Source organism: Callospermophilus lateralis, chromosome 1 (genome assembly GCF_048772815.1).
Source record: "Callospermophilus lateralis isolate mCalLat2 chromosome 1, mCalLat2.hap1, whole genome shotgun sequence".
Taxonomy (NCBI): domain Eukaryota; kingdom Metazoa; phylum Chordata; class Mammalia; order Rodentia; family Sciuridae; genus Callospermophilus; species Callospermophilus lateralis.
In genome coordinates, this window is record NC_135305.1 from 78,076,885 (window position 1) to 78,089,582 (window position 12,698).

Here is a 12,698-nt window from a genome sequence, read left to right on the forward strand (position 1 = left end):
ACAATTTTACATAAGCAGTTTCTCATAGAAAGTGAAATGACTATGGAATTATTCCACTTCATGGAAAGTACAGTCAGAAAAACACTCATCTTGGAGCAAAAGTCCACTAGTTAGTTATCAACCCATGGGGCGGTACCAGAAAATGAATAATGCAAGACTTATGAAAGTGAGCTAGCCTTTCTGAATTAAACGAGTGCAAAGAAAAGAAGTAAAACTCGGAGAAAACTTGTATGAGAGCCATAATAGACAAAACAGCAGTGAGATTTCATTTCCTGAGTGCTGATGCTTGGAGTTTGTGATTCTTTTGAAAAGGAATAAGAAAGGGATTTGTGAACTACAGAGGAAGACCATGTTCTCTTACTTACGCAATTAAAAAATACCAATATTGAGTATTAAGTGCCAACTATGTAACAGTAAAGATGGAATGAAATAATGTAAATAGGGCACAGAGACCTAGCACAGTAGGTGACATGCCCACTTTACAAGTGAGACAAAAACTCCAGCGTTCAAATCTCATGTTCTTTCAACTATTAAAAAATTGGATTAAAAAAAATCAATATAGTAGACAAATATTTAGTCAAATTAAGAAAAAAATAAATAAAAAAGATTCAACTAACATCAGAAATGAAAGAAGGAACATTATAACTGGTGTCACAGAACTAAAAAAGAACTCAAAGGAGACTGTGAACAACTGTACTCCAACAAATCAGATAACCTAGAAGAAACGTATAAATTTCTAGAAACCATACAACTTACCAGGACTGAAGCATGAAGAAATAGAAACCTCAACAGACCTGTAATCAGCAGGGAGATGGTATTGGTTATCAAAAACTTTGTAACAAAGAAAAGCCAAGGACCAAATGGCTTCATTAGAGAATTCTGCCAAACAGTTAAAGAACAATTAAAACCAACTCTCCTCCAACTCCTCCAAAACTTGAAGAAAAGGGAACACTGTTGGTATGGATTGGATATGTATGTCCCCAGAGGTTCAGGTGCTAGAAGCTTGGTCCCCGGTGAGGTGGTGGTGAGGGGTGGTGAAACCAGTTAAGAGGTGGCCCCAGTGGGAGTTAATGGGATCTTGACTGCCTTGAGAAGGATTAACGTTGGTCTCACAGATCAGGTTGGGTCTCAGAGAAATGGGTTGGTTCTGGTGAGAAAAGGTTGTTATGATGAGTGAGGCTGGCCCCCGCCTGCTCTCTGCTCTCTTCCTTTCTCACCTTGAAGCCTCTTGATTCCTCTCCTGCCATGTAATGCCTCCTACCATGTCATAATGCAGCCATGAGACCCTCACTAGATTAGGCTACACAATCTTGGGCTCTCAGTCTCCAAAACCATAAGCCAAAGAACCCAAACAGAACTTTCTTTATGACACTCAATGTTGTGTCAGGTATTCTGTTACAGCAATACAATACAGACGAAGGAAACTTCCAAACTCATTTTATGAGGTCAGCATTACCCTGATACAAAAGCCAAATACACTACAAGAAAACTATAAACCAGTAACTCTGTGATGAACATAAAATAAAAATCTTCAACAAAATACTAGCAACCAAATTGAATAGCACATTGAAAGGATTATGCATCATGACAAAGTATAATGTATCCTCAGATTGCAAGGATCTTTCAACACACAAAAATCAATTGATGAAATATGCCATATTAACCAAAGAACAAAAAAATACAATACAATCTCAGTTGATGCAGGAAAAAAATTTGACAAAATTTAACACCTATTCCGAAAAAGAAAGAAAGAAAGTACCCAGCAAATTAGGAACAAAGGAAACTACCTCAACTAATGAAGACCATATGAAAAGACCCCAGCTAATACCACACTCATTGGACAAAAACTGGAAATTTTTCCTTTGAGAACAGGAAAGAGACAGGATGCCTGCTCTCCTTACTTTTATTTAGCCAGCCCAGTTAGGCAAGAAAAAGAAATAAAAGGCATCCAAATTAAAACGGAAGAAATGAAAATATCACTGATCTGAGATGAGATAATCTTGTATATAGAAACCCCTAAATATTCTACAAATAAGCTCTTGGAACTAATAAAAGAATTCAGCAAAGTTGCAAGATACAAAATCAACAAACTATATGATAATGATAAGCAATTTAAAAAGGAAATTTAGGAAACAGTACAATTTATAATAGTGCCAAAATAACAAAATTCTTGGGAATTAACTAAGGAGGTAAAAGACTTGTACTCTGAAAACTGCAAAACAATGATGAAAAAAAATTTTAAAAGACAAACAAAGGACCAGCCATTTCATGTTCATGGGTTAGATGATTTAACATTGTTAAGATGTCCATACTATTCAAAGTAATCCTCAGATTTAATGGAATACCTATCAAAATCTCAATGGCATTTTTTTACAGAAATAGAAAAAGCAATTCTAAAGTTCATAAGGAACCACAAAAGACCTCAAATATACTAATTGATCTTGAGAAAGAGCACACTTGAAAGTCTCACATTTCCTAATATCAAACACATTTCAAAACCACAACAATTCCAAATAGAGTGGTACTGGCACACAGACAGACATATTGAACAATATAGTAGAAATAGATAGCCTAGAAATAAACCCTTGGGTAAGTGGTAAGATAATCTTCAACAAGAATACCAAGACCATGCAAAAGGGAAAAGACAGTCTATTTAACAGATGGTGCCAGGAAAAGAGGAAATCCATATGCAAAAGAATGAAGTTACGCCCTTACATTTCACCATCTATAAAAATTAACCCATGATGGATTCAAGACCTAAGTGGAAGACCTGAAACTATAAACTCCTGAAAAAATATAAGGGAAAAGCTTCATGCAATTGGATTTAGCCAGGATTTCTTGGCTAGGACATCAAAAACACAGGCAACAAAAGTAAAATTAGACTCTTGTAACTGCATCAAACTTGAGAACTGTGAGTCAAAGAACGAAATCACAGAGTGAAAAAAACAAACTGAATAATGGGAGAAAATATTTGCCAATCATATATCTGATAGAAGATTAACACCCAGAATATATGAAAACAACAAAACAACCCAACAACAACAACAAAATAATCTGAGAAACAAAACTGGGCAAAGAACTTACACAGATATTTCTCAAAAGACAACATACAAATAGCCAGCAAGTACATGAAAAGATATGCAACTTATCATTACAGAAATGCAAATTGAAACTACAAGGAGATTTCACCTCGTACCCCTTAGAATGGCTATTATTATTTTTTTAAAAAAAGCATATAGAATAACAAGTGTTGCTAGGATATAGAGAAATTGGAACTCTCAAGAACTGTTGATGGGAAAACCAAATGGAATGGGCTCTCTGAAAAACAATACAGCCACTCCTCAAAAGAAAACAAAATAAAGTTACTACACGAAATACAGCCACTCCTCAAAAGAAAACAAAATAAAGTTACTACACGATCGCAACAGCTATCATAGTGCTGCACACCTGTAACCCCAGTGACTCAGGAGACTAAGTCAGACTGGACTAGGTTTCCCACCATAACAACAGAATTTAGCTTTATTTATTCTTGACATCTTTACTTCCCTTAAAGGCCCTGTCTCCAAAACAGTCACATTTGGAGGTGTACTAGGGGTTGCAGTTTTAACATGTGAATTGGGAGTGAGGGAGCACAATTCAGTCCATAACAATTACTCATCGAGATTAGTTTCTTAGTTGCACATGTGGATTGTACTAAAGAAAAATTAGAGATATGGACACCCCCCCCCCCAAAAAAAAAAAAAAAAAAACAGTTCACATCATATGAAGGCAAAGTAAGAGATTTATGATCATCTTATGATTCTAGCATCACTATCCACTTATGCTTCAAACCAAATTTTTGGAGGAAATGACTTTAGGAATTCACAATTACACAAATTATATATTTATACAGATCCAGTCTTTTTTGCCTGTTTGGTTGGCTGTTTTACATTTTAATCAGTATCAGGAAAAAACATCAAACAGGATGCTATCAGGGCCAAGTGAAAGTTTAGAAGAATATCTCTACAATCTGTAAGTTTGTTCCCAAGAGATCTCACAACACCCTGGGGCAGGCTGAAAGCAAAACTTTTCCTCCAAAGATTTTAGTATTCTGGCCTCCAGACTTACTCTAGATTGGGAAGTCCCTAAGTATTTTCAAATGAAGTTTAAAAAATCTACAAATATTTCAGAAGGGTCTTTTGTAATATTCTAGATGAACATTAGATAAAATTTTATTCCCTGGGAACTATATGTATTTTCCTTTTTTCTAAGTTCATTTTCAAGTCATTCCAATAAGAACTTCAACTGCCATTACTTTTCCCTTCTGAATTCCACCACACTTACCTTCCTAGTGCTGACCAGTTTTCTTAGTAGTTGCCTAACTTCAGCAAATATTTCTAACAGACCAGAGGAGTATGAATTGAATATGCACCGGCACTCCTATTCCTGACAAAATACAGCTAAGGATTTATCTTTAATTCAAGGGTCTGACTAGTATATCTAATTGCAAACTGGTATCTGGGCTTGTTGGGTTAGTTTCTCTAAAGGAAAATTCATAGTTTTGAGAGTAAAACCTCAACTCATATCTTTGTATAATGTATGAACAACTATGGGTTGATACATTTTCAATAATATAATTAGGCATTCCCTTTTCAATAATATAATTAGGCACATCTTTTAATCTGTAAAATTAAAATATGGGATCGCTTAGAACCATTTCTAAATGAATGAGAAAATGAGATTTTTCAAATTTAAATAATATTTGAGGAAACAGTCTACCATAGTAAGAACATCTTTACTCAGATAGATTTAATGTTTCCATTATATTTTCAAACATACAAATTTCATGAATGTAATACACCAGATATTATTTATGAAGGACTAAGTTTTTCTTCCTTGATTCTCACAACTATTGATCTACATAGAATGTTCTTTAATAAGTTCCATACTTCCATGTGTAAATCAAAGTGCTAATTAAATATTTAATTTAAACACCTTCCAATAATACATCAATAATATCCTCAAATGCAGTTTACTACATTTTTTAAAAAGTCATTCTAGCCAGGCATAGTGGTACATGGCTATAATCCTAGTAACTTGGGAGGCTGAGGCAGGAATATCAAAAGTTTGAGTCCAGTCTTTGCCACTTAGCAAGACCCTATCTCAAAAGAAAATTTTAAAAAGGCTGGGGGTATAGCTCTCAGTATTACAGGACCTCTGAGTCCAAGAAAGAAAGAAAGGGGAGGGGAGGGAAGGAGGGAAGAAAAGAAGGGAAAGAGATAGAAAGAAGGAAAGAAGGAAGGAAGAGAAAAGAAAAATAATATGATTTTAATTCAATGGGAACATCAATGGACATTCACTGGAATATCAATAATACTCTTACTATATTTAGATGATGTGATTAGAGTGGTAAATTTCAAATAGAATGAAGTATTATCAAGTTTTCCCCTACCAACCTGGCAATGCTAGCACATAATACTTTTCTACTTCCTGAAAAGTCCAGAAATTGCATAAATCATAGTCAAGAATTTAAAAATATACATCAATGAAATACTGATGATGGCAATAAATGTTCCTTTATGTTGTTGTTGTTGTTGTCATTTTGCTGAAGAAATACTGTTTTATGGCTCCCAGCTTAGACTGGACCTTTGTGCCTGTTGAAACAGCATACCATGGGGGAGGGGTACACAAATTGGAGAGAGGTTGTACCTAATTACCACCTTCCGTGTAACATGTGGAACTCTGATTTCTTGTTGGCTGCTGGGGTCATCAGAGCAAGATACATATGGGAACACTAATCCCAGGAAATGCCTCCGTCAGAAGTTCTAAAACATGCAAGGAGCTCAGGACAGCCATTGGAATAAACCCTCACCCTCTACTTAAGGCTTGCACAAGGCCAACACTTTCACCTCAGAATTGCTTCTTTTCCTCCCAACCTACTTTGTGACTATCTTTTCTTATTAATTTCATGGACTTATGAAATGTAGATTAATTTTAGTATCAGGTTAAGAAGAACATTGAAATGAAAATATGGAGTCACATACAGCGCATGAGAGGGTCAAATAAAAAATGATTTTAGATGGTTTTTACCATTGCTTGCTTGCTTGAGTGAGAGGCTGATTGCACTTATAATTGATTTCTGTGATTCCATTTCACCATTAAAACGTTACCAGGTCATCAATGATTCTGCCTTTGGTCAGAAAGCCTCTCCTGCTGAGGCTCCAATCTAATCTTATGAAAAAAAAATGACATGTTTATGTATAAAAGCTGGCTTTCTGACTGCATTTGATGGTTGGCAGGAACTGGAAAGGAAACAAGCTATCCAACAACCACATTACCAAGAAGCCAGGCTTCTTTTGCAAGATTTGTTCCTAATTCTTTTGAGGTTAGAGAGCAAAATGTGATAAGAATGAAGATTGCTTCTGACACTGTTAATGTTCTGCTCGCCTCTCTCAACACTCTCCCATTATCTCACGAACTCCCTGAGACTCAGCAATCACATTTATGTGGTTAACTCTGGCCCATCTCCTGCCCCACCTTCCAGACCAGCTCTGCAACTTCGTGCTTGACATTTCCACCCTTGTGCTCAGCCACACCTCTGGCTCCAACATGTGTTCAAAATGGCACCTCTCATCTCTGCCCTCTCTGTGCCTTCCTTTCCCAGACTCCATAGATCTCTTCTCGTTTTTCAATTTCCTGTTTGCCACCATTATCGGTCGCCCATCTTGGTAGTCACTATGGACACTTCTTCCATTGATTCCCACATTGATTCCCCATCGGCCTCTCTATTCCAAGTTATACTTTTGTTTTTGTGTAACTGTCAATCCTATCTTCTGCTTGAAGATGTGACTACCTGCAGCAAAATCATCACAGGCAACCATTGTCCCAGAAGGTGCATTTGTACAAATCAAAAGGGCAGTCAGGCTGGGGTTGTGGCTCAGAGGTAAAGCACTTCTGTAGCATGTGTGAGGCACCACAGAAAAAGATAGATCCTCAGCACCACAGAAAAAGATAAATAAATAAAATTATTATGTTCAACTAAAAATTTTAAAAGAAAAGAAGTCAGTTCCTGAGCTGACATGTTGGAGTGTTGGGCCTACATTAAAAAAAAAAAAAAAAAAAAAGCCAGTCCATCTTCAAGACACTTATCTTCCATCTCTCAGGAAACTTTGTTATTATGCAAAATACTTAGATGATGGTAACATGGTCATAATAAACACAGAAATCCACAGAGTCATCACATGAATGGCACTCTCTAAGATTTTAAAGTACACAATATGCACATACCACCAGGCAGCCCTGTGATTTTGCTGTCCCTCAATTCCAGACATTTTAATGGCCCTTTGTCACTTGTGAAAGTAAGTGCACCTGTGTTGGCCTGCGGGAGACACTGTGCTTGGCTTTGGCCTGTGTCTCTGCTGTTATCTCCTAGTCCTTACACCTCCCCCCGCCCTGCATGCCTGTTCTCCACTCCACCTGGCACACATTCTCAGAACTGACTCACACTTGCCTCTCATCTTCCCTTTATCATTTATCTGCCTGGTACGCCCTCCCTTTTCTTGTAACCTGTACATCCTACCTTTTCTTCCAAATGTCATTTCTTCCACAAAGCCTTATCTATCTCCTACCCAAACAGAAAGTGAGCATTCTCTTCTCTGAACTCAACTTTGCTTATACCTCAGTTACTGTGAGTGTGTGTGTGTGTGTGTGTCTGTATGTGTGTGTGTGTGTGTGTATGTGTGTGTTGCCTTTTATTACACTTACTGGCTTATTTGATTGATTCAGTACCAGCTGGTAAACTCTTTCAGATGGCAACTATGTCTCAATTTAGGTCTTCAAGTCCAAGACCAAGATTTTATGCAGATTTTTAAAAGTTCACTAAATTGAACTAAAACAGTAAGTCTTACTCCATGGATACATTGGATTTTTGTGATTCATTTCAAGAACTCCTATTCCTTAGGGACCTTATCAAAAAATGTTTTATTTCATATTTAATTGACAAAAATATAATCAATAACTATGTTTCCAATCTTTGTACCTTCATTTCATTCTATTTGCTTTACTTCTGCAATAGCTGGTTGACTCTCCACTACTATTCTATATATAATTTCTATAACATGTATTTACTATTTCATTGTTCTCGGTCAAACAAAATCAAACAGAATTTTTTCTTTATCTTGTAAAGTTAGTCCATCCTTCATTTTATAGGTCTTCATTTCACAACACCTTCAGTGTAAATAAATAAGACAGATCTTGCAGGGAAGGCAAAGGTAGTTTCTTATTCAAAAAAGGACAGATCGAGGTCATAAATAATTATAGGATTGGAAGCATCTTTTATCTTCTATCTTCTGAAACTACAATGCCACTGTGAATTTTAAAGAAATCAATATCTCAACCAACTTGGAAACTGTTAGTTCATTTTATCACCTTGCTATAAACTATGGTAATGATTAGTGCTAATCATTACCATATTTGATTCCATTTGGATTAAGTTATAAATGTCTGATAAATAACATAGCTTTCTAAAATTATCTATGTATATTTTTCAGGCCCATGGAACCCTAGATATATGTCAAAACTAGACCCTGTATACTAACTAGTGGTATACTAACTAACCCTGTATACTAAAAAAGACATAAATGCAAATGAATTAACAATATTTATACTTTAAAATCACTTGAAAATTCCTGCTATCTCATACTTCCTGCATTGACTGAGTCTAACAAATAAATACAGACCTTTATATTCAATTTCTCTTGATAAACTAATTTTCTCCATTTTTATCAAATTAAGAATACATTTTCCCTTTTCATTTTGGCTCTAAGAAAGATCAGTTACCTGAGAATTAATTTTTACATTTCAGGTCCCCAAATACACAGTAACCCAGACACTGTAAAACTCATAAGATGGAAATTGAAATCATAGGGATTTAAAGGCTCCCTAACCTAACATCCCCACTCTGAATCCCCTCTAGTGTCTCTAACACTTGACCATCTCAACTTCTCTTGCATGGGATTAGTAATAGGAAGGTCGCTCTTCACAAGCAAGTTCTTTCCCCTTTGGTTAATTTCAAAGTTCAGGAAACACTTCCTTATGGTGTCTTGAAAACTGCCTTTTCATCTGACTTCCCATTAGTTCCCACTTCTACCCTCTAGAACTACAAATAATAAAAAAGTTCCCCTCATATTATTTTCTCCCTTTAGAATATTTAATTAAAACTGCTTTGCCCTTCCTTAGATTGACTCCTGGCCCTTCGACTTGCCAGTTATGAGTCCCTAGGAAAGTTAGTGCCTCTATGCCTCATGATTTCCTTCTTACATGAAGATAATAATAGGATCCATCTCACAGGGTCCTCTTAAAGATTTCATTAGAAATCAGAAGTACTTAGCATATTGTCAACGCCCTGTGATTACTACAAAGATCTCCTTTCCTCAAGTATATTCTCACAGTAGCCTGCATGGGAAACCCTCTTCCTCAGTCCATCACCAGCACTTCACTTGCATTAGTGTTCAAATTGTTCTTTCATGATAGATTCCTTTTCCATTTGCCTGGCAATTAGAAAACAGCAGTGATGTTGCTAGAACCCTACGTGGTTCTAAGGATTTCTGCTAACACACTCCAGTCCCACTTTGTTGTACTCTACCTTCTCTGCAGGATGAAGCCGAGCCCAGTCCCAAAAAAAAAGACCACATTGGTGATCCCACTTACTTCTTGGAGTCACCAGGTCTCTCCTCCCAGAAGTTATTCTCCATATAGAACTGCAAATTCTAGACTGTCATGGAAACCCCTTCTCACCCGTCTTGCCTAAGGCTTACCAAAATAAATAAATGAACACATATCCTGTGTTCTTTTCCTCAATGCCCTTGTCTGACATGGTGTTGGTCAGCTAATCTGACATTGCAGATTATGCTGTTGATTTAATGGTTTAATTTTTCACTCTTCCAAGTAACAAATAAATATTAATTTCCAGCCAACCTTAGAATCTTGACACATCCTTGGAATTGCTTTGAGTCTTTGATTATACTTGATTTTTTTTCCACTGAAAAAATGTCTTAACAGCTTATGCTTTAGAAGTTTCCCTTAGTTTTTAAAATTTTCCTTTAATTTTGTGGTGTGTGTGTGTTGTGTGTGTCTACAGGACATCACAGCCCCCCATACTTGTTAGCAAGAAGTGATATGTTCTGCCATATGTTTTCACTTATATCGAATCTAAAAAATCAAATACGTAGAATCAGAGAACAGAATGGTGGTTACCAGAGGCTGAGGAGTAGAGGGGATAGGAAGCTGCTGGTAAAAGGGTACAATGTTTCAGTTAGACAAAACAACAACAACAACAAAAAAAAAGTATCCAAGGTGACATTTATATTTACCAATTTGATTTCATCATTCCACCTTATATATATATATCATAGTATCGCTTTGGTGCCCTATTATATAAAAATTACAATTACATAATTATAATTTGTCATAATTATAATTCAATTACCATTCTATTTATAATTTGTCAATATCTGATTTTTAAAAAAAGAAAGAATGGTATGTTCCTCAGGAAGGCAACAGTGGAAATCTCAGAAATTAGAAGAGGGTGGCATGAGATGCGATGTCATGAAATCTTGCCACCCAGCTTCAATAAAGTTTCCTGCCCTAGAAACTTGCACCATCTGTGACTTAGTCTGAACCCAAATCAAAATTCACTCATAATACCATGCCACGAACATATTCATACATAAAGAGATATTTCACAAATACTGCTTGCTGTTTGGGGGAGGAATTTTACTGTCAATAGACGATTTCCTAAGATTAAGAAATTGACCTAAAAAGGTAATAAGAAGTATAACAAATGTCTTAGGGTTAGATGGGGTGCATAGGGTGAACCTCTCTTTCATCAATATTTTCCTAATGCTTTCTTTCTTTTTTTCCTACTGCTCTCTTAAGTCATACTTTAAAATGAATTATCCAAGAAACGCGAAAGACCCCTTAAAATCAAGTAGATTTTTCAACCAAAATCAACAAAAATACAGTTTTTCTTCATGTAACCCCCAAACAGGAAACTACTAAAATTCCTCTAAGACTGTTCTCTGAACATATCTCTTCAACCTTTTCCATAGAGATTGTCCATGCAGAACGTGAGCTCATTTGTTCAGAATAAATATGCTTACATTGATTTTGCTCACTTCAGGGATTGGCTGTGTTATTCAACTTTTCATTTCTGTGACAAAAATACCTGCCCAGAAAAACTTAAGAGGAGAAAAAGTTTATTTTGGATCACAGTTTAAGTTGTTCAGCCCATGGCTGGCTGACTATTGCCTTGGACCCAAGGTGAGGCAAAATACCATGGCAAAGGGCCTAACTGAGAAAAGTGGCTTAGTTCATGAGGACCTAGAAGAGAGGGAGGGGAAGGGGCCTCTGGGAAGATGAACCTTTCCAGGACACTCCTGCAATGGCTCATCTCCTCCAGAACACTCCACCTGCCTATAGTTACCATCCAATTAGTTCATTCAAACTAGGACTGGATTACAGCTCTCATTATCTAATCATTTTACCTTGGACTCTCCTTGCACCTACATAGGAGCTTTGGAGAACACTTCATATCCAAGCCACTGGCTTTTCTGAGAAACACTTTCTTTTTGTTTTGTTTTGTTTGTTTTGTTTGTTTTCTGTACCAGGGCTTGAACCCTGGGGTGATTAAATCACAGAGCTGCATTCCCAGCCTGGTTTTTTATTTTTTATTTTTTTATTTTGAGACAGGGTCTCTTGCTAAATTACTTAGGGCCTCATTAAGTTGTTGAAGCTAGCCTTGAACCTGCAATCCTCCTGCCTCAGCCTCCCAAACTGCTGGGGTTACAGGCACGTGCCACGGTGCCCAGCTTTGAGAAACATTTTCTATTGGCTTGCTTTCTATTTTGAGAAACGTGGCAAATTTCAGAAAGTCTACACTATAAAAATTTAAATGGAAATAGGGTGAGAAAAACGAATCAGTGACTGGAAAGGTCATTTCACCTACTAAGCTAGTTAAATGCCTAAGGTCTTCTGCGCTGCTCTTCATGAAGTGGCCATCTTGTCGATCAAGTAGAGTAAGACATTGATAAAGATTAAGGGATCTGTAAAGTCCATCTTTTATTCTTACAAACACCTAGAATTCTAATTTATAAAACAGGAGGAAATGTGATTATTACTCTCATAAAAATTATAGGAAGAAAAATAGACACGTCATGAATAAAAGATACTAAAGAGACCTTTTGTAGAAATTAGTGGCAGAAGTGGAAGTGGATGGGAAGTCGTGAGCCAATAAGAATATTCAACTAGGGTCAACAAGTTAACTAATTAGCTGGGCTTGCAATGGTGTCCTAAGTAAGCCAAAGGAGATCTTTTTTGAAGTAATGAAAAAAGAAAATATTGAAGCCCAAAGAATCCCATGTCCATAAACTCTTTAATTTTTAAAGAGCACAAACTATTTTTTTCAATATTCTATTCAATATTCTATGCTAAATGTGCCTCAGAGTTTCCCTGGGATAAGTATTGTCTTACTCTTTGTAAGCCTGTCCCTAACTCAAGCTTCCCTTCCCCTTTGAGACTCATATCACAGGGCTCTGTGGAGTTATGCTCTCTCTGCTCAGTCAGGCCCAAGCTGTAGAGATCTTTTCTCTGGCAAAGGTTTACATATTGACAGTGACATGTTCTGCAGCCCATTGTTTGCTCCTGACAGGTCAAACACTGGA